This window comes from Dromiciops gliroides, chromosome 3 (genome assembly GCF_019393635.1).
Source record: "Dromiciops gliroides isolate mDroGli1 chromosome 3, mDroGli1.pri, whole genome shotgun sequence".
Lineage (NCBI taxonomy): Eukaryota > Metazoa > Chordata > Mammalia > Microbiotheria > Microbiotheriidae > Dromiciops > Dromiciops gliroides.
The window spans coordinates 404077430-404097873 of NC_057863.1; the positions used below are offsets into that span (position 1 = coordinate 404077430).

At 42.1% G+C, this 20444-nt stretch overlaps 4 non-coding genes across 4 annotated transcripts; 1 reads left to right on the forward strand and 3 right to left on the reverse strand.

Annotated features, from left to right (window-relative positions):
- Window positions 1-300: 300 nt before the first annotated feature.
- On the forward strand, window positions 301-491 carry LOC122752015. The gene has a single exon (XR_006355825.1). It is a non-coding gene; the product is annotated as a U2 spliceosomal RNA (small nuclear RNA).
- Window positions 492-1493: 1002 nt separating this feature from the next.
- LOC122752245 lies at window positions 1494-1657 on the reverse strand. Its single transcript, XR_006356029.1, has one exon. It is a non-coding gene; the product is annotated as a U1 spliceosomal RNA (small nuclear RNA).
- Window positions 1658-12533: 10876 nt separating this feature from the next.
- LOC122752019 lies at window positions 12534-12720 on the reverse strand. Its single transcript, XR_006355828.1, has one exon. It is a non-coding gene; the product is annotated as a U2 spliceosomal RNA (small nuclear RNA).
- A 7314-nt stretch (window positions 12721-20034) lies between these two features.
- LOC122752220 lies at window positions 20035-20198 on the reverse strand. Its single transcript, XR_006356008.1, has one exon. It is a non-coding gene; the product is annotated as a U1 spliceosomal RNA (small nuclear RNA).
- Window positions 20199-20444: the final 246 nt, after the last annotated feature.

Below are 20444 nucleotides of genomic sequence, written 5' to 3' on the forward strand. Positions count from 1 at the left end.
AGGGAAAGTGCGAAAGGGAGGAGGGCTATGCAAATATGGAGCAAGCCAGTAGGCAAGGGGTTCTGGGTGGCAGGAAAGGGTCTCCTTGCCCGAAGAAAGTGCTACAGCCTGGTAAAGGTCCGTTTTCCGGCGTGTTTTTCGACGCCGGTCTGGTGGGGTAAATGCTCAAGGCTGGAGGGCGTTTTGTCGGGCGTAGGCGGTGGCTGAGTGAGGGAGAGGCTTGGTCCAAGGTTTTGCCGTGGGCGCGAGTGGAAAAGGATGCTGTTGAGAAGGATGCGGGGAGTGCTAGGCTTGGTGCTTATCGCTTCTCGGCCTTTTGGCTAAGATCAAGTGTAGTATCTGTTCTTATCAGTTTAATATCTGATACGTCCTCCATCTGAGGACAATATATTAAATGGATTTTTGAAGCCAGGAGATGGACTAGGAGCTTGTTCCGTCCACTTCACGCATCGACCCGGTATCGCAGTGCCTCTGGGAACGGTGCCCTTCCCCTAGGGGAACAACTTTCCGTACACAAAAGAAGGTGGGAGGTGATCTTGCTTTTTCCGTAGACTAAAGGGAGCTCAAAATGTCTACCGCTCAAACTTTTTTGAAGTTTTAGGTGACCAGAGTGACGACAGGACGAGCAGCCAGTCCAGAGACGGGTTTGCCCAGCCAGACGCGTGCCGCAAGTAACCTTGCCCCCGCAACACCCTAATTTCTGGATGATGTGTTAAAACTTAAATGAAAAGTTGGGCCCTCCTACGACAACAGGGATATCCTATTGAATGGCAAATAACAAAAACTCATCTGAGAAAACAAACAAAACACCAGGGAGCCTAGGAATTCATCACAACTACTACGTGTACATTCAAAATTGGCATCGACTAACTGAGATTCCAGGAGACTGGTGGTAAAGTAGGCTTCCCATCTTCTACCCGAGACTTGATGTGATGTACGTACTCCGGGCGGCAGAGTGAGAGGTTTGGTTTGGGGGTTTGATGTTTTGTTGTGGCCAGTGATGCCACACCGGGTCTTGTTTTCCCAGCAGTAAGAGGTGCTAGGGAGAGGGAATTTTTTAATTGTTCATTGAAAAGAACGCATGAAATCGGAAAACAAAAGCTGGTACTTAAGTGCCCAGAATTACTTGGGGCAGCGACTTCATCCTGCAAAGGAAAGGACCAACAAAAGGAAGCTGTTGGATGGAAATACTTTTTGCATTTGAACCCCGAAGATGGACTTAGTAGAGAGCTTGCTCTGTCCACTTTCAGGCATCGACCCCCAGAGAGGAGACTTTAGATTTGGAAGACACACAGACGCACGCACTTTTCTTCATGTTATGGGGGAAGAAGTGAAATGCTAGTTTGGAGATATTTTTCTGGGCAGTCAGGAAGGAAAACACACGCAGCCGCTTCACTCTGATGTTTTGGGAGACCCAAGGGGCAGAGCTCAAAGTAAAAAAACAGGAAAAGACGCGAGACGAGTTCGCAAACCACTTTTGGAAAACAAGAGATCAGGGGAGAGCGCGAACGCAGTCCCCCACTACCACAAATTATGCAGTCGAGTTTCCCGCATTTGGGGAAATCGCAGGGGTCAGCCCATCCGGAGTGCAATGCATAAGCCTCGCCCTGGGGAAACCACCTTCGTGATCATGGAATCACCCCTGCCAGGTAAGTATGCTTTGCGGCATCATGCGCGCCCACTCCCTCAACACACACACACATTACGTGTACGGTCACTAACACAACACTTAGACATCTCACACAGCAAGCTACAGCCACGCAAAACACGGGAATCTCAAAGCATTTCAAACCCAGCAACATGCATACGTCGCTAGGGTTCTCGGACACGCAAGTCTTTATTTTCCAGAGGAAGTGACCCCAACTGATCGGAGAAAACGGCCCCAAACACTCCTCATCTGAATATTGCCCACCCTCTTGTGACGTTTCTCTCCCGGCATCCGGAAGACAGCCACCATTCAAAGCTAACATTCAAAGCAAATTACAACTTGCACCAGGACATCACTTACCTCTGCAATATTAGGCATTTCCTTATCTCGATGGGACCGAGGAAGATTCGTTTCACTCTTGGATTGGTTTCGTTTGATTTTTATTTGTTTTTGTTTTGTGTTTTTTTTTTTTTAGTGAGGCAATTGGGGTTAAGTGACTTGCCCAGGGTCACACAGCTAGTAAGTGTTAAGTGTCTGAGGCCAGATTTGAACTCAGGTACTCCTGACTCCAGGGCCGGTGCTCTATCCACTGCGCCATCTAGCTGCCCCTTGATTTTTATTTGTATACAGAGTCCGTCCCCGTTAACAATTGGGCCGCTTCTCGATGTTCCTCCCTTCTCTCCACTTTTCCTGATCTCAAGGCACACCTCAAGCGTGCACACCTCTTCCATCAAGCTTTTCCCAAATATTTCAGCCTCAGAACCCGGCAATGAACTGCGGGCTTGGCCATTACCTCTCGCCTCCGGACTGGAATTCCTGCCTCAGCACTCTCCTTTCTCCACCCCATCTTCCCCCGACCTGCCAAACTGATTTTCCTGACTACATCATTACCCTACTCGGTCAACTTCAGTGGCTCTCCTCTGCCGCGGGGATAAATAGAAACTCTGTTTCGCGTGGAAAATCCGTCACAAAATGACTCTAATCCACCTTTCTTGTCAAACCTTATTCCTTCCCTTCCTGCATTCTATAATTCAGCCAAACTCCCTTTCTTTCTCCATCTCCCCTCTCTGGGCTTTTACAGGGGCTCTCTCCCCTACCTACAATCGACTCCCTCCTCACCTGCCCTCTCCTGGCATCATCTTCAACATAAAGCTTTTCCAGATTCCCCATCCCAAGTGCCCAACTCTCCTAATTAAAAAAGAATTTTTTTTTTTTTGCGGGGCAATGAGGGTTAAGTGACTTGCCCAGGGTCACACAGCTAGTGTCAAGTGTCTGAGGTCGGATTTGAAATTAGGTCCTTTTGAATCCAGTGCCACCTAGCTGCCCCCCTAATTTTTTAAAGGATAATTTTGTGTTATTTTGAACTTGACAAACATCAACAAACATGAACTTTCCATGTACAAACAAGAAATGACAGAGGATTGCCTAGAAAAACCTGAAAAACGCGCTACATTTTGGAGTATGTGTGTCTGCGTTTAAGGTAGGTAAGCAAATTGGACATGCTCCTTCCAAAGCTATTCTGCCGGTCTGTGCCTGATTCTAAACTGCCTTCTCTTTTTTGTCTCATGTTTCTTAAAAATGTTTCATTGATGCTATTTCCTTTCTTTTTGAAATCATTATCACTACGACACCCGCCCCTCCCCTCCCTCAAGCCCTTCCTAGTAACAAATAAATTTACAAAACTCTTCTCTCCCCAGCCTCCCCCCCTCCCCCCCTTGAAAACCTCTCTCATTCTACTTAGAGGCCGGATGCCCTCCCTCTTAAAATACCTTGTTATTTTGTATGTACTCTGTATATAACTATTTTTGTACACATTGTTTCATGTACAACGTGTTGCTTAATAGATGCTTGTTGTTTTATTGGCTACAGTTTAAATATAAGTGGAAAGTAAATGAAACGGATTTTTAAAAAAATCCTGTGTAAGCAAACACACATGCATTATGGCATGCACCATATGTCCAGGCCATAAATTATTCACTGCCAATGGGGTTCCCTCCTTATTCTTTTCTTTCCCTGCGGCTTTTAGCTTTTGTCTCCCAGTGGCTTCAGAGATTTCAGGATCATTGATAGTTCAAAGTTTCCTGACTCCTTGAAATCTAACTTCTGAAGTTCTGTCAGGGCCATGATGCCAGGTCACACGACACCAGACATCATTCATCATTAGGAGGTCACTAGTCTCAGCTGATTATTCCCTGATTAATTGTCAGCTAGAGGGATAATGAATTGTTCTCACCTAGAAAACGTGGCTATCTCCCTAAAGAAATACTTTCCAGAATACCAGCTGCTCAGAACAGCAGAACACACGGGTACTTGAGCCCCAAAGGCCTAGCTTTTTGATTCCTGAGGACATTCACCATAGTTTCCACCTAGTGTATAAGTGTTATGGGGGAAAATGGGGTACGGGTTGGGGTAGGGGTAGGGGTTCTTAGGAATTCCTCTTTAAAGAATTATACCCTCTTGCACACAAAAGCAGTTAGAACAAGATGGTAGTGATGTGGGCTGGAATTTTGGGTCAAATAGATTTTGAGTTGTCCCAAAAGATTTACAAGACCCAGTGACTCAGTTTCCCAAGTTTTATTGCAATACTGTGGGTGACCACAGTGAGAGAACCAGAATATTGGAAAGGTATCTCTCAAATAAGGAAAGGAAAGACAGTTATATTTATAGTATGGATAAATTGATTATTAGTCTCATAATAATCTCCACCTTGGGGAGGTACAGGAGAGGGCCTGTTCTACTCATTAAAATATTCTCCATCTAGGGGTTTCTCAGGGGAGGGATTATCCTAATTTCGAGTTCCTGGGGTACCTTTTTCAGTGGAGATATGTTTTGGGGGTTTACATTGTTAAGGGCTAAAATTCTAGCTAGTCTGTCTAAAATATCCAATGAGTGGTCACCAATAAATTATAAGCTTTAGCAAGAGTTAGACTTTTAAGCATTTATTAAGGAGAATAAGAATTTGGTAAAGAGAGAGAGAAAGGCCTAGATTCCTACCTATTAAAGGGAGAGCACATTTCTAGCTCCCTTCTCCGCCAGCGTCCTCAGGAAAGAGCGCGAGAGCGAGCACCAGTCTCTTCTTTCCTCCTCCCACTAGTCCACGTCACTTCCTGATTCCTGGTCTTGCCCTCAAAGACCTTCGCTTCATGGGCAGAACTCTTCTACAGTAAGTCTCCAGCAGGTGGCGTCATTCCAATCGTTACAACATGTCATAAGGTGAACCTGGGGACAAATTTGGCCTTTTCTGTACATGTCTCTTTCTGATTCCCATGGCTAGTTTTAAAATATAATCATTTTTCATTAGAATTTCTAGAGGTTGTCTTTTTCCTTTATTGTTATTTTTACCTGACCCGTTCTGGTCCATTATGGATGTTGATCACTATGGATACAAGAACCTGACATAAGTTATCCGTTAACTGAGGTCTGACTCCCTTTTAGAGCTAATATCTGAATTAAAGCTTGGGCCTTAGGTTTTTTCTATTAACCCCTTTTTGCCTCCTACATTACTTCCTTCCTTCCTGTTTTTTGATCAATAATCAAATTTTATTGCATTATACATGTGGTGCTTTTCAAGACATGGTGGTATGAACTAGAAACCTTGGCATGCACATATAAGATGATGACATGAAGAGTCATTCTGAGGCAGGATTCTTTACTGTACTGTTTTAAAAACAGGGTATGAGTTTAAACTGGGAATGAGTTCAAGTTATAATACACATGAGAATGAAAATTCTTAAGGTCAGTCACTTCACATGCCCATCCTGACACTTTGAATAATTTAGAAAACCACCAAGTCACACACCACAAAAATGAAGAGGGCCCTATGGATGCCTATGGATGGTGGGGGAGGGGGCATTCCTCAAAGTCTTGGTGATATTGCCTCATTGTCCTCGAAGTGTCTGAGTCTTGATTGCTCAGAGGACTAAAGGCTCACTTCTTGGACTCCTGAGTACAAAACAACCAAGAGGCATTCCAGATACCCACTAAAGCCAGGAGAGCTTTACGCAGCTGAATCAAGTCTGGAGATCTTTGATGTATGTCCTTATTAAATTGTCCTCTTGCTATGGCTAAGCAAACCCATTTTTGTTAACTATGGAATGACAGACAAGTGTCTCATAACAGAGTTAAGCTATGTGTCATTTGAAATACTGGGGGGATGCCTGTCCCTGTATATTGATACTTGTAAATTAGAGGCTATTGCACCAGTTTGGGGGCATTAAGCATTTATTAAAGCATTTTACATGTTAGTAAAGAGAGAGCACATGGCTCTAAAATTCAGAATCTCTACATATCTAGATAGAGAGAGAAGAGAGGGGGGCCACATGGCTGCCTCCTTCAGCATCCCAGCTAAGAGAGAGATTGAGAAAACAGATGAGAAGAGAGCTAGCCCCCTCTCCCCAATGATTTTTATCCCCTCTCAGATAGAGGTGGGTCACTGCATATTGATACATGTTAATTGGCCAGTAACATTCAAGTCCACTGATTGACATGACTAGGGTGGGGGGGTTGCCCAGGTGAGTTAACTTCCTTTAGGTTGTCAGGACAGTCAATCTACATTTCTTTTGCAATTCTTCTGACTCTGGGCTGGCCCTGGGAAACCAGCCAGGCCCCAAGTGTGGGGAGGGTCCCCCAACACCCCATTTTTTTTGAGCAGGGCAATGAGGGTTAAGTGACTTTCCCAGGGTCACACAGCTAGTAAGTGTCAAGTGCCTGAGGCTGGATTATTCATTATTTAAATGATTGCAATGCTCCTAAACTTCAGAGAATAAAAGAAAACTTAGAAGGAATCACAGAGAAGCAGGGTAGCTTTGAAAACAATATGTAGAAGGTATTACACTTTTTAAAAAAGTAAACAGTCTGAAATAGAAATTCATGGTTTTATATTGAGTCTTCTCTTTATGTTGTGCTGTGTACAAAGACCAATGAAATGAAATGCTAAGTTAAATGAATGTGACAGAATCCTTTTTAATTTTTTTCTCTTCCTCTTTCTGGGCCAGGGACCATACCTCACTGCTCAGTCAGGTCTGATTCTGCCATAATTTTTGCCATGGCATCACTGGCTGCTTGAGCAGTATGGTACCTCATGGGCATTCCCAAATATAAGCATTCTCCTCTGTCACATGAGACAACTTTGTCCTGGATACTAAACCCTCTGGAAATTACACTGTTTTTGACCACTGGTTAGTAAAGATGCCAGTTTCTTGCCTTCAAATTGAAGTCCCATCCTTGAAACAGCCAATCTCACTTACAGTGTCAGCACCTAAGAATGTCTTTGTGAAGGGGCTAGAAGATTGTGTATGTCATGGGGTGCAGAGCACACCAGAATTTCTCTGGGGCACACTGAGGAATCTTGTCCTTGAGAGACTAAACCAGAGGACAGATACTCTAGAGAGATAAGTGGAACCAGTTTGGACTGAGCTAGCTTTGGGACCTCCCACCCTCCATTCTGGTATCCCTTATCCCTGGGAAGATAAATTTGGGTGTGGCCTTTGTGTCCTGAAGAGAAATCTGTAGCTACCCCTCACCCAATTTCTCTAGCCACCACCAGTGGGGGACGGTCCTCCCTCACTAAAGGAACTTTCCACAGTCAAATGGTCACCCCTCCCCCCATCAGTCTCAATAAAAGTACCTGCCAGTCTCCTGTTTGAGGAGATTGGTACCTCTGAGCCACGTGCTTTGTGCCTATCTCCCCATGAGAAGTCCAAGGATTTCTGTCATGGTTTCCCTTCCCCCACCCTTCCCTTCCCTTGCCCCTAAATAAACTACCACCTTATTCTAACTACTTTTGTGTGCAAGAGGGTGTAATTCTTTAAAGAGGAATTCCTAAGAACCCCAACCCTTAATCCGACCTGTACCCCATTTCCCCCATTACGTGTGGAACAAGACATTCTCTCTCTTGTGGTGCATCTTATAGTCCATTCTTATCTTAGTCAAAGCCCAAATGATTCTTTCCAAAGTGAATTTAATCATTGGCTCTGTGGGCAACCCTGCATTGTACAGCAACAGCCAGAGGAAAACATTGTTTTAAATAAAAGTCATATTGTCCTAGTACAGTCTCCCGAGGATCTCAATTGTTTCAGAGCCAACCAATAATTTTGTGTGGCACTGATCCAAATGCTTCAGTCAGATTTTACCAAGCCTTTCCATAATTGTCATCCATGGAGCACATCTCTGATAACTGAAGATACCAAAACTTTATATTCACAGCCACCATCAATTTGCATAAAATCCTTCTGGGAACCATTGCTGTTTTAAAAAAACTTACATTGCCTTCCATACTTGGCCTGGACTAAGGGAAAAGAAAAACACAACAAAATGGGTTTCCTAAGGAAATTGGTCTCCATTTGGTGGGTAAGTTCTTTTTACAATATTTTTGAAATTGATTTTTAGGGATATTTTTTTTCATTACATCAGCTATTCAACTCCATGTGTGTATGTATATGTATACATACTTAGCCTGTCCTAGTCCCCTTCCCATATGGCTATCTCATATAGCAAAGAATAAAAAGAGAAGGGAAAAAAACCACCTGAATGAAGTTAACTAACATAAGGGGGAAAGCTGACTGTGTATGTGGGTGTTAATTCCACACCTATTGCCACCCTCCACCCCAGACTTTTGTAAAAATGTTGGGTGATCTGTTTTCTCAGTTCTCTTCCTTGGCACCAAACTTTGTCATCACCATTCAGCAGTTTTCAGTTGTGATTGTTCTGTTCTTCCCCCTATAACAAGTTTTGCTACATGTTTTTTGGTTTATATGTCAACTTCCCTTGTGTCTGACTTCCTTGGGGGTATATATTGAGCAGAAAGTTTTTTGGATCAAAGGGTATCGATATTTTAAGTCATTTTTAGAAGCCTAATTCCAAGAGCATGGTACCTAAGAAAGAACTCATTATTTGACAAGAATTGTTGGAAAAATTAGAAAGCAGTTAGATAAAAGTTAGGTTGAGATGAACATCCTAACCCCAGATGCCAGGATAATCACAGAATGCATAACTAAATTGAATATTAAATATTAAATATTTTTAAAATTAAAAATTAGAAGAGAACCTGATTGGGTGGCTTTTAAAGTTATGGCTAGGGCATGTTAAGATGAATGTATGGACCATCTGGATTTGATGGAGCTGCCTTAATTATCCAAAAGTATTTTATGAAACCCTGGATTAATAAGAGCAAAATGCCCTTTGACCGAACTCCAAGCTGAACAAGCTATAAGTCCCTTCCTGGTGACTTCTTTCCCCAGGATGGTAAGTGCCTATCTTGTGGGGGCATCTGGGCATCCTCATCCTTGTCAAACTTCTTTTTGGAATCATGTAATTTTATCATAGTGCTTCTGTATTCCCTCCATACTTGTTATAACTGAAATTGTTAAAACTGCTTTGCATTACATCCATTCTTGTTATAGTATTTGCTTTTGGGCTGATTTGTATCATGCTAATGAAATTGATAACACCCTGTAACCAGTGAGCAAAGAAACTTTATATACCCTTAGAAAGAGGGAGTCTTCCTTTGATTACATTAAATTAAAAAGCTTTTGTACAAATAGAAGCAATGCAGCCAAAATTAGAAGGGAGGCAGAAAGCTGGGAAACAATTTTTACAACCAGCATTTCTTTTTCTTTTTCTTTTTTTGGTGAGGCAATTGGGGTTAAGTGACTTGCCCAGGGTCACACAGCTGGTAAGTGTTACATGTCTGAGACCAGATCTGAACTCAGGTCCTCCTGAATCCAGGGCCGGTGCTCTAGCCACTGCACCACCTAGCTTCCCCTACAGCCAGCATTTCTGATAAAGGCCTCATTTCTAAAATATATCAGGAACTAAATCAAATTTATAAGAATCCAAGTCATTCCTCAATTGAGAAATGGTCAAACGATATGAACAGGCAGTTTTCTGATGAAGAAGTCAAAGCTATCTATTGCCATATGAAAAAATTCTCTAAGGGGCAGCAACGTGGCACAGTGGCTAGAGCACCGGCCCTGAAGTCAGGAGGAACTGAGTTCAAATCTGGCCTCAGACACTTAACACTTACTAGCTGTGTGACCCTAGGCAAGTCACTTAACCCCAATTGTCTCACTCACCCCCAAAATTCTCTAAATCACTATTGATCAGAGAGATGCAAATTAAAACAACTCTGAGGTACCACCTGACACCTATCAGATTGGCTAATATGACAAAAAAGGAAAATAATAAATGTTGTAGAAGCTGTGGAAAAATTGGAACACCAATGCATTGTTGGTGGAGCTGTGAAGTGACCCAACCATTCTGGAGAGCAATTTGGAACTATGTCCAAAGGGCTATGGGACTGTTCATACCCCTTGACCCAGTGGTACCACTGCTAGGTCTGTATCCCAAAGAGACCATAGAAAAGGAAAAAGGACCCACGTGTACAAAAATATTTATAGCAGCTCTCTTTGTGGTGGCAAAGACTTGGAAATTGAGGGAATGCCCATCAGTAACGGAATGGCTAAACAAGTTGTGGTATATGAATGTAATGGAATACTATTGTGCTGTAAGAAACGATGAGCAGGAGGAGTTCAGAGAAACCTGGAGGGTCTTGCGTGGGCTGATGATGGGTGAGATGAGCAGAACCAGAAGAACATTGTACACGGTATCATCAACATTGTATGTTGATCTACTGTCATGGACTATATTCTTCTCACCAATGCAATGGTACAGAAGAGTTCCAGGGAACTCATGATGGAAGAGGATCTCCAAAAAACCAAAACCAGAACTGTGGAGTATAGATGCTGCATGAACCACACTATTTCTTTTCTTTTTGGTGCTGTTGTTTTTCTATTTTGAGGTTTTTCATCACTGCTCTGATTTTTCTCTTACAACATGACTAATGCAGAAATATGTTTAATGCTATTATGTGTATATATATATGTGTATATATATCAGATTATATCAGATTACCTGCTGTCTAGGGAAGGGGGAAGGGAGAGAGAAAAATCTGAAATTGGAAAGCTTGTATAAACAAAAGTTGAGAACTATCTTTACATGTAACAGGAAAAAAATACTTTATTAAAATTAATTTCTCTGATCTGTTCATTTTTTTTTGTAGGAGACAAGCAATAAAAACCATTTTTGACAGAAGTGAATTACAGTCAAGCAAGAGATAAAGGTGATCACAAATGATAAAAGTAGACACTTTGAATTACAAGAAACTAAAAGACTTTTTTTTTTAAGTGAGGCAATTGGGGTTAAGTGACTTGCCCAGGGTCACACAGCTAGTAAGTGTTAAGTGTCTGAGGCCGGATTTGAACTCAGGTACTCCTGACTCCAGGGCCGGTGCTCTATCCACTGCGCCACAAGACTTTTTAATAAATGACTCTCAGAAAATTTAACTATTAAACACACGAAATATTGTCCCAACCAAATCACTAATGGAGGAAATGCAAATCTTCTTACCTTTTTCTACAATTAAAATAGTATTAGAAAGGTGCCACCAGGGGGCAGCTAGGTGGCACAGTGGCTAGAGCACTGGCCCTGAAGTCAGGAGGAACTGAGTTCAAATCTGGCCTCAGACACTTAACACTTACTAGCTGTGTGACCCTAGGCAAGTCACTTAACCCCAATTGCCTCACCAAAAAAAAAAAAGGAAAGGTGCCACCTTTCTGCCATATTTGTACTTATGATTTGTCTTCAATATATGTTCCCTCTGACCTTCCTTGGAACTCAGCATGAACTACTCACAAATGGGTTTTCTATGGTCTCCTCTCTAGATGGAAGGAGGGGAGTGGACAGCACCCCAGGTCTCTTCCTGGGCAGGGTCATCCTGGAGCATCCACAGCAACCAGAACAATGTTGCTAATGTAGATGACGCACCTAAACTGAACAAGTAAGGGTTTTGGAGAAAATAATTCTCTTTGGTGATCATGGCATTCAGAAGAGCTAGGTGGTACAGCGATAGAGCGCTAAGCCTGGAGTCAGGAAGGACTGAGTTCAAATTTGCCCTCAGACACTTACTTAGTAGGTGTGTGACTCTGGGCAAGTCATTTAACCCTCTTTGCCTTGGTTTCCTAATCTGTAAAAGGAGCTGGAGAAGGAAATGGCAAACCACTCTAGTACCTTTGCCATGAAAACCCCAAATGGAGGTCATAAAAAAACAGACACAAATAAAAATGACTGAGCAACAGCATGGCATGATGTACTTTTCCTTGTCCAGGTTTATCAATCAATTGGCATCTGTGGTACAAGTGAGTCCCAATTTCAGTGAGTTTTCCATTCCTGCTGTTGATACCTGATAAAGTGCTGGTAGTCCCATGAAGAGAAGTTCAAACATGAGATAAACTGTTGTTTCCTTAACAAAAAGCACCCTCCTGGTGATCCATTAAGATAATTATCTTGGCAGTGGTAGATGATGTCTCTTGCTGTTCTTGATTGTCTCCGAAAGAAATCAAGGGGAGAAGTGACTCAAATCCAGGAATTTACAGAATATATCCCATAGAGAACTGTGATAGTTGCTATCAGAGACCACACAAGTCAATGAAAATAAGTTAGCTTTTCTTATCTTGTAGTGTAGGTACAATTAAAAAGTAAAATTTCTGGGGAGATTTAACCCTTTCTTGCCTGAATAATATCCTATGAAGGAGATAGTGTTACCTTAGAGATCAGGATACCTTTCTTTAAATGGGAGAACACAGCTAGGAGAATTGAACTTGCCACTCAATTTCAGTCAGGGCGACTTTTCCATCAAGTCTGACCCTACTGCCCTTTGCTATGGCAGCGGTGGCCGAACTTCTCATAGAGGTTTCCAAGTACAATAAGAAATTTGCCTTTTATGAAAGTAGCTCGCCTAACACTTGTGTTCAAATCCGGGAAGTACTATGGGGAAAAAAAACAACCACTTAATCTTTTTTTTTTTTGCAAACAGTATAATTACCCTGAAGGGAAATACACCGTTCCCAGAAGTACTGGGATACCGGGTCGATGCGTGGAGAGGATGAAGCAAGCTCCTATTCCCTCTCCCTGCCCCCAAAATCAATTAAATATATTGTTCTCAGAGAACGTAGCAGATATTAAACTGATAAGAACAGATACTACAATTGATCTTAGCCAAAAAGCCGAGAAGCGAGAAAGAAACATGCTTGCCACTTCCCCACCCCTAAGCAGCAGTGTCCTTTTACAAACACGGCGACCAACACGGCCTACTTGGAAACTCCTCATTTGTATACTCCTCCTCAATTCTGCACCAAGCCGACCAATGGTTTCCCTGTAAGGGGCGGGAAGAAGCAGAAAACGCACTCAGAGCGGAGAGCAGGGCACCGGGGCCAGGGGCCGGTGCAGCGGGTCGGGAAGCTTCTTCCACAAACCTTTGAGCTTCCCTTCCTGACACTCCCCCTCTTCCCCTCAAAAAGCTGGGGAGAGGGGGCGGCTAGATGGCGCAGTGGATAAAGCACCGGCCCTGGATTCAGGAGTACCTGAGTTCAAATCCGGCCTCAGACACTTGACACTTACTAGCTGTGTGACCCTGGGCAAGTCACTTAACCCCCATTGCCCCGCAAAAAAAAAAAAAAAAACAAAGGAAAAAAAAAACTGGGGAGAGACCCACCTGGCAGGAAGGGGAACCGGGACGCCCTGACCGCCTTCTTGGGGAACCGGCGCTTTACAAGCACCCTGGGTTGCTGGCTTGAGGAGTGCCCTTCTCCCCTGCCTACAGATAGCAAAAACGTTCCACAGAATGGGTTCGGCGAAAACTGAAATCAGCAAGTCTTAAACCAAAGTCCATAATCAAGCCGCATGGAAAATATGCCAACTGCACACACATCAGTAATCTCCAGCAAGAGCTGAATTCAGGCCACAGAGAAAACCTGAACAAATCATGAGGATTCTGACAAGGCATCTCAGGCAAAATTGTGGCAGTGCCACTGAGAAATAATTCTTTTATATATGGCGATCTTAGGTCATAAAAGCTAAACAAATGATAGATCCACAATCCTATTTTTGTAGTTTAGTCAACTATTCCTGTCTGACTCTTACCCCATTTGGGGTTTCCTTGGCAAAGATACTGGTCGTTTCTCATTTAACATTTTACATTTCACATTTTACAGATGAGGAACTGAGGCAAACAGGGTTAAGGGGTTAAACAGGGATAAGGTAGCTGGACTAGGGTAAAAAGAAAGGCTGAGAAAGAAAAAAGAGAATAAAAATAATGAGGGAAATTCAGAAATAGTAATTATAACTCTGGATGTCAATGGGATGAACTCACCATAAAATGGAAATGGATAGCAGAATGGAATCCAACAACATGTTGTTTACAAGAAACACATTTAAGATGAGAGATAGACCATTAAAATGGAGGGTTGGAGTGGAATTTATGCAACTGAATAAAAGAGACCAATACATATTAAGCACTGTGACAAAATAAAACTTAAACTCCCTGTTTTCCTGAGTGAAGGCCGAACAGGCAGAGCTTGGGAGGACTACAATCCTTTGTGATCACTGTCTGGATGATCTCACACCCTGGGATAGTCATATAATTCACCATGTGTTTTCTGATGGAAGACAAGCACTGGACAAACTCAGAAAGTCCTGCAATGAATCAAACTTGTTACATGCTTGCTGCTCCCTCATTCTCAGGGCTACAACTCACTGGGCAGCCACTAGTATTGAGATCTCCCCACACTGCCTCCAGACTCACCACTAGGGGCAGGCAGCCGCGACGCTGCCCCCCCCCCCCCTTGCTTGCAAGCCTTTTTTCCTCTTTAATTCCTGACTCACCTTTCTCTAGCCTGTTCTATTCAGCTACAGTCATTCACAGGTTAGAGGCCAATTCTGTTTGGTTGACATCCCTTGTGATAATATTTTATTTCCCTTTACTATTTGGGACTCAGGGCCATTCCTTTTAGTTAACTAAAAATCTGTTTTAATAATGGTCAGAGGGGCAGCTAGGTGGCGCAGTGGATAAAGCACTGGCCCTGGATTCAGGAGTACCTGAGTTCAAATCCAGCCTCAGACACTTAACACTTACTAGTTGTGTGACCCTGGGCAAGTCACTTAACCCCAATTGCCTCAGTATAATAATAATAATAATAATAATAATAATAATAATAATAATAATAACCTCACCTGAGGGAAAGCTGTCCCATGGGAGGTTAAAATTTTCTTAGTCTTAAGCTTCCTTAGATAAGAAGCCAGAGGAAGAATGTCAACTGTCCCGGACTCCTTGGGGACATGTAAATCAATCAGTTTATTTGTGAATTGTCTAAATGTAGTTTAATCTGTAACCTGACTTCATTTACCTATGGAGTTTGTTTGACAAGCTTTTTTTTTTCCTATGGGGTTGTATGATATTATGAATCTATTTAAATTTGTTCAACTTTGATGACATTGTAGCAAATATGGGATTACCAGTAGGGGCAGCTAGGGAGAGGATAGATAGAGTGTGGGGCCTGGAGCCAGGAGGTCCTGAGTTCAAATCTGGTATTAGGTCCATACTAGCTGTGTGACCCTGGGTAAGTTCTTTTTTTTTTCTTTCCCCAAATTCTCTATTTATTTATTTGGGTTTTTTTTTTGTTTAAATGTAGAATTTTATTTTTCCCAAATTACATGTAAATACAAATTTTGACATCAACTTTTTTCAAACTTTGTGTTCCAAATTCTCTTCCTCCCTCCCCTCCCCAGGAACTCAAGCAATTCAATATAAGCTATACATGAGCAGTCATGCAAAACATTTCCACATTAGCCAGGTTGTGAAAGAAAACAAATAAAAACAAAACCTCAGATAAAGGAACTAACAAAAAAATTATGCTGCAATTTGTATTCAGACACCATCAGTTCTCTCTCTGTAGATGGACTGCATTTTTTCATAAGACCTTCAGAGTTGTCTTGGATCATTACATTGCTGAAAATAACCAAGTCATTCACAGCAGATCATCTTACAATGTTGCTACTGCTTTGTATACAGTACATTTCATGTTGAATCAGCTCATGTAGGTCTTTCCGGGTTTTTCCTGATAGCATCTTGCTCATCTCTTTTTTTTAAATAGTAAATTATATTTATATAGTACTTTATTTATTTTTTTGTTTGTTTTGTTTTTTTAGTGAGGCAATTGGGGTTAAGTGACTTGCCCAGGGTCACACAGCTGGTAAGTGTTACATGTCTGAGGCCAGATTTGAACTCAGGTCCTCCTGACTCCAGGGCCGGTGCTCTATCCACTTCGCCACCGAGCTGTCCCCTATATAGTACTTTAAAGAGAAATTTCCTTACAATAAACCCATGAGGTTGATTCTTGTTTTTGTTTTTTTGTTTTGTTTTTGATGTTGATTCTTGCAACAACAATAATAGATAACGTTTATATAGTACCTTATACCTGACAAAGAATTCTCTTCACAGTAGCCCAGCAAGGTAAGTACCATACATTTTATCACAATCATCACCACCACCACCATCATCAATCATCACCAATCATTCTTCCACCTTATCTTCATCAACTAATCCTCCTCATCAATCAATCCTCATTTTCATCCTCTCATCAGTCCATTAATCACCATCCTCATCATTATCTTACATTACTCTTGCCTCTGCTTCAAAATTTTTTTCAGTTACTATTGTTAACTGTTTCCCTCCATCATGTTTCCTCCCCATGATAGTACACTATTTTCTATCTTCTTTCACCCTATCCCTCCTCAAAAGTGTTTTGCTTCTGACTGCCCCCTTTCCCATTCTGCCCCTCCCTTCTTTCACTCCTCCTTCCTTCTCCCCTACCACTCCCCTCACCCTTTGCAGCAGCACCCTTTTCCACTCTTGCCCACTGCAAAACCTTAGACCAGGCCTTGCCTGCCCTCAGCCACCTCCTACACCTGACAATATGCTCTCCAGCCATGAGCATTTACCCCACCAGACCAGAGTGGAAATACATGCCAGAAAATGTACCTTTACAAGGCTGTAGCACTTTCTTCAGACAAAGAGACACTTTCCTGCCACCCAGAAGCCCTTGCCTACTGGCTAGCTCAACATTTGCATCTTTCATTTCCCTTTTCCCTTTCTCCCTTTCTACTGGCCTCCCAGAGACATTAAGGAGTGGACAAAAACATAAATGACAGTTTAAGTACCATTATTTTAAATTTAATATAGATTTTTAAAAAACCCATGTAATAACATTTCAATTTAAAATAACTTGGAGCTCACAACTAACACTGTTGCTTTGAGATACAATGTTTTAGCCTTGAAGGCCTATATCCATAGCTCACTCTTCTTTTAATTTTTTTATTTTTGGTGAGGCAATTGGGGTTAAGTGACTTGCCCAGAGTCACACAGCCAGTGTTAAGTGTCTGAGGCTGGATTTGAACTCAGGTACTCCTGAGTCCAGGGCCGGTGCCCTATCCACTGCACCACTCCACAGCTCTTTCCACAGCTCACTCTTTTGAAGCCTCTCAGGGACATCCAAAGAAAGTCAGGTAACAAGATTTCCGACAGCAGAATGAATCTGCCTAACAGAAATCTCATCCTGACCCTCTCTTGTTATCCTTCCTGTTAATACTCGCAGCTATGCAGCATAAAGGTCTAGCCCAGAAGCCTGGGTTACCTGGACCCAGATTATAAAAGAAAGGGCAGTCTCAGAGACAGAAAGAAGCTGATGTCCTCATTGAACTATTGGGTCTAGCTACTATACCCTTTCTTTTTTTTCCCTTTTTAAAAAGTTTAATGTATTTTAATAGCAAACTTACAGGAACAACACAGAAGACAGACAACATTAAAAACATACACTTGCATGTAGGACAACTCAGCTAGAAAAGTATAGTAAATGGATGGAATTTACCATATAATAAAAATGCTACAAACACCTAGTTGCCCTCAATAAGAAATTTACTTTTTAAAAAAATCCAAATGCTGGCCAGAAAAATTTAACAGGTTTATTTATAATTGTTTTAAAGTTGAATTGTTGAAACTTGTTCACGGAAACATTTTTGACTGCATTAATGCTTTATGTCCTCTCATTTATATTAAAAATTCACAAACAAATGAAAACGGACAAAACTTGCCAATACCTGATTCTGTCCCCTATTTTTCCATTCGCAATCATATACTTAGGTACCTTTTGACCCCATGGGAAAAATATCTAAGGTTCAGAACTACCAATAACAGGAAGAGGGTATTTTTTTTTTCCTGTTTTGAGAATGAAGGATGTTTCCCCTCAGAGTGGAGTTCTCCACATATGCAGCATGCTATCTGGATGTCTTTTGGCATGATCGTGACATGTTTGGCATGGATAGCACATAGTCTGGTGTCCTCAAGCAGGCCAACCAGATAGGCTTCTCTTGCCTCCTGCAAAGCACCAATTGCTGCACTCGGGAAGCACAGATACGTTTTGAAGTCCTGAGCAATTTCACGCACCAGACGCTGGAAGGGAAATTTACGAAATCAGAAGTTCAGTGGACTTCTGATGACGTCTGATTTCACGGAGAGCCGCAGTACCCGGCTTGTAATGATGAGGTTTCTTGACCCCTCCAGTAGAGGGCGCACTCTTGGAAGGGGCGGGTACAAGCCCTGTTCCTGAAAACTTCTTATATACCCCCCTTCTCGTTCAGCTTGGGCTCGGAGAGGGAGAAGCCGCCCTAGCGCTGGAGAGCTACAGCCTACTATACCCTTTCTGCCCAACAGATGAATAGTTTTGCCTTTTTTATAGTGGTCACAAAGGACGGGAAGAAAAATAGAGGAACCTGAGAAGTTCTTTGGGGACTTGCTAGATCTTAACTCCTCTTGAATTGTCAGTCAACTATGGGAAGTCCATTAAATCTTATCAATTCTGTGAAAGAAACTTTGAAAATTCTAAAGTAGTGAATTGATTTACTGAGAAACAGATTTCTCCTCCTCCCCCCAACACAAACACTCACAACCAAAGTAGGGGACTTACAAATTTCCTTATAGAAGTGAGTTATATGACAATTTGACTGATTATCAAAATTATTTCAAATATCGATCTAGTTACAAATGGTGGCATGCAGACTTTCAATTTTCCCAAGACACATTCATTGCCAGCACTACACATTTTCAGGACCTACTACTTTTAGTATGTCTATTTCCAGAGATTAACAGGGCAGTCTTGTATTCCCAGCTTTCCTTTTGGGGGTCCATGAGGCTCTTATGTAACATAGAAATTGCAAGCATATGTGCATACCCTTTGACCCAGCAATACCACTTTTTCATCTTTTTCCCAAAGAGAACATCAAAAAGGGAAAAGGACCCACATGTACAAAAATATAGCTGCTCTTTTTGTGGTGGCAAGGAATTGGAAATTGAGGGGATGTCCATCAATTGGGGAATGGCTGAACAAGTTGTGGTATATGAATGTAATGGAATTCTATTGTGCTGTAAGAAATGATGAGCAGGAGGAGTTCAGAGAAACCTGGAGGGTCTTGCATGGGCTGATGATGAGTGAGATGAGCAGAACCAGAACTTTGTACACGGTATCATCAACATTGTGTTGATCAACTGTGATAGACTAGATTCTTCTCACCAATCCAATGGTACAAGAAAGTTCCAAAGGACTCATGATGGAAAAGGCTTTCCAAATCCAGAAAAGAAAAAAAAAAGGAACTGTGGAATATGGATGCTGATAGGACCATACTATTTCTTTTGTTTTTGGTGCTGTTGGCTTTCTGTTTTGAGGTTTTTCCTTTTTGCCTTGATTCTTCTCTTATAACATGACATGCAGAAATATGTTTAATGTTATTATGTATATATAACCTATATCAGATTACCTGCTGTCTAGGGGAGAGGGGGAGGGAGGGTAGGGAGAGAGAAAAATTTGAAATCTTATATAAACAAATGTTGAAAACTATTTCTACATGTAACTGGAAAATACTTTTATTTTTAAAAAATTGCAAGCATAACATCTACCGCATTAGCAATGAAATTATGAATGCATATTTTCCACATGAAGGTGAGAAGATCTTCTATGTATTCCCATCCAAGGTGATCCTGACACTTTTTGCTCGCTTATTTTTTTTTTTGTTTTGTTTTTTTCCAGTAAGGCAATTGGGGTTAAGTGACTTGCCCAGGGTCACACAGCTAGTAAGTGTTAAGTGTCTGAGGCCGGATTTGAACTCAGGTCCTCCTGAATCCAGGGCCGGTGCTTTATCCACTGCGCCACCTAGCTGCCCCTTTGCTCGCTTATTTTAACGTTTTTAGGCAAGGTAATGAGAATTAAGTGACTTGCATGCAGTTTGTTAGTGCCAAGTGTCTGAGAAAGCATTTGAATTTAGGTCCTACTGGATTCAGGGACAGCGATTATCCATCGGACCACCTTAACTGCCTCCTCACTTACTCTTAAACTCATGTTACAAGTGGCAGATAAGAACAAAAACCAGAAAAAAACTACTAAGTTTCTCAGTCAGACATACGGAACAAAAAAAAAAAAAAATCTGATTTTTGAAAACCCACATATCAGGGGAGAGCGCGAACGCAGTCCCCCACTACCACAAATTATGCAGTCGAGTTTCCCGCATTTGGGGAAATCGCAGGGGTCAGCCCATCCGGAGTGCAATGGATAAGCCTCGCCCTGGGGAAACCACCTTCGTGATCATGGAATCACCCCTGCCAGGTAAGTATGCTTTGCGGCATCATGCGCGCCCACTCCCTCAACACACACACACATTACGTGTACGGTCACTAACACAACACTTAGACATCTCACACAGCAAGCTACAGCCACGCAAAACACGGGAATCTCAAAGCATTTCAAACCCAGCAACATGCATACGTCGCTAGGGTTCTCGGACACGCAAGTCTTTATTTTCCAGAGGAAGTGACCCCAACTGATCGGAGAAAACGGCCCCAAACACTCCTCATCTGAAT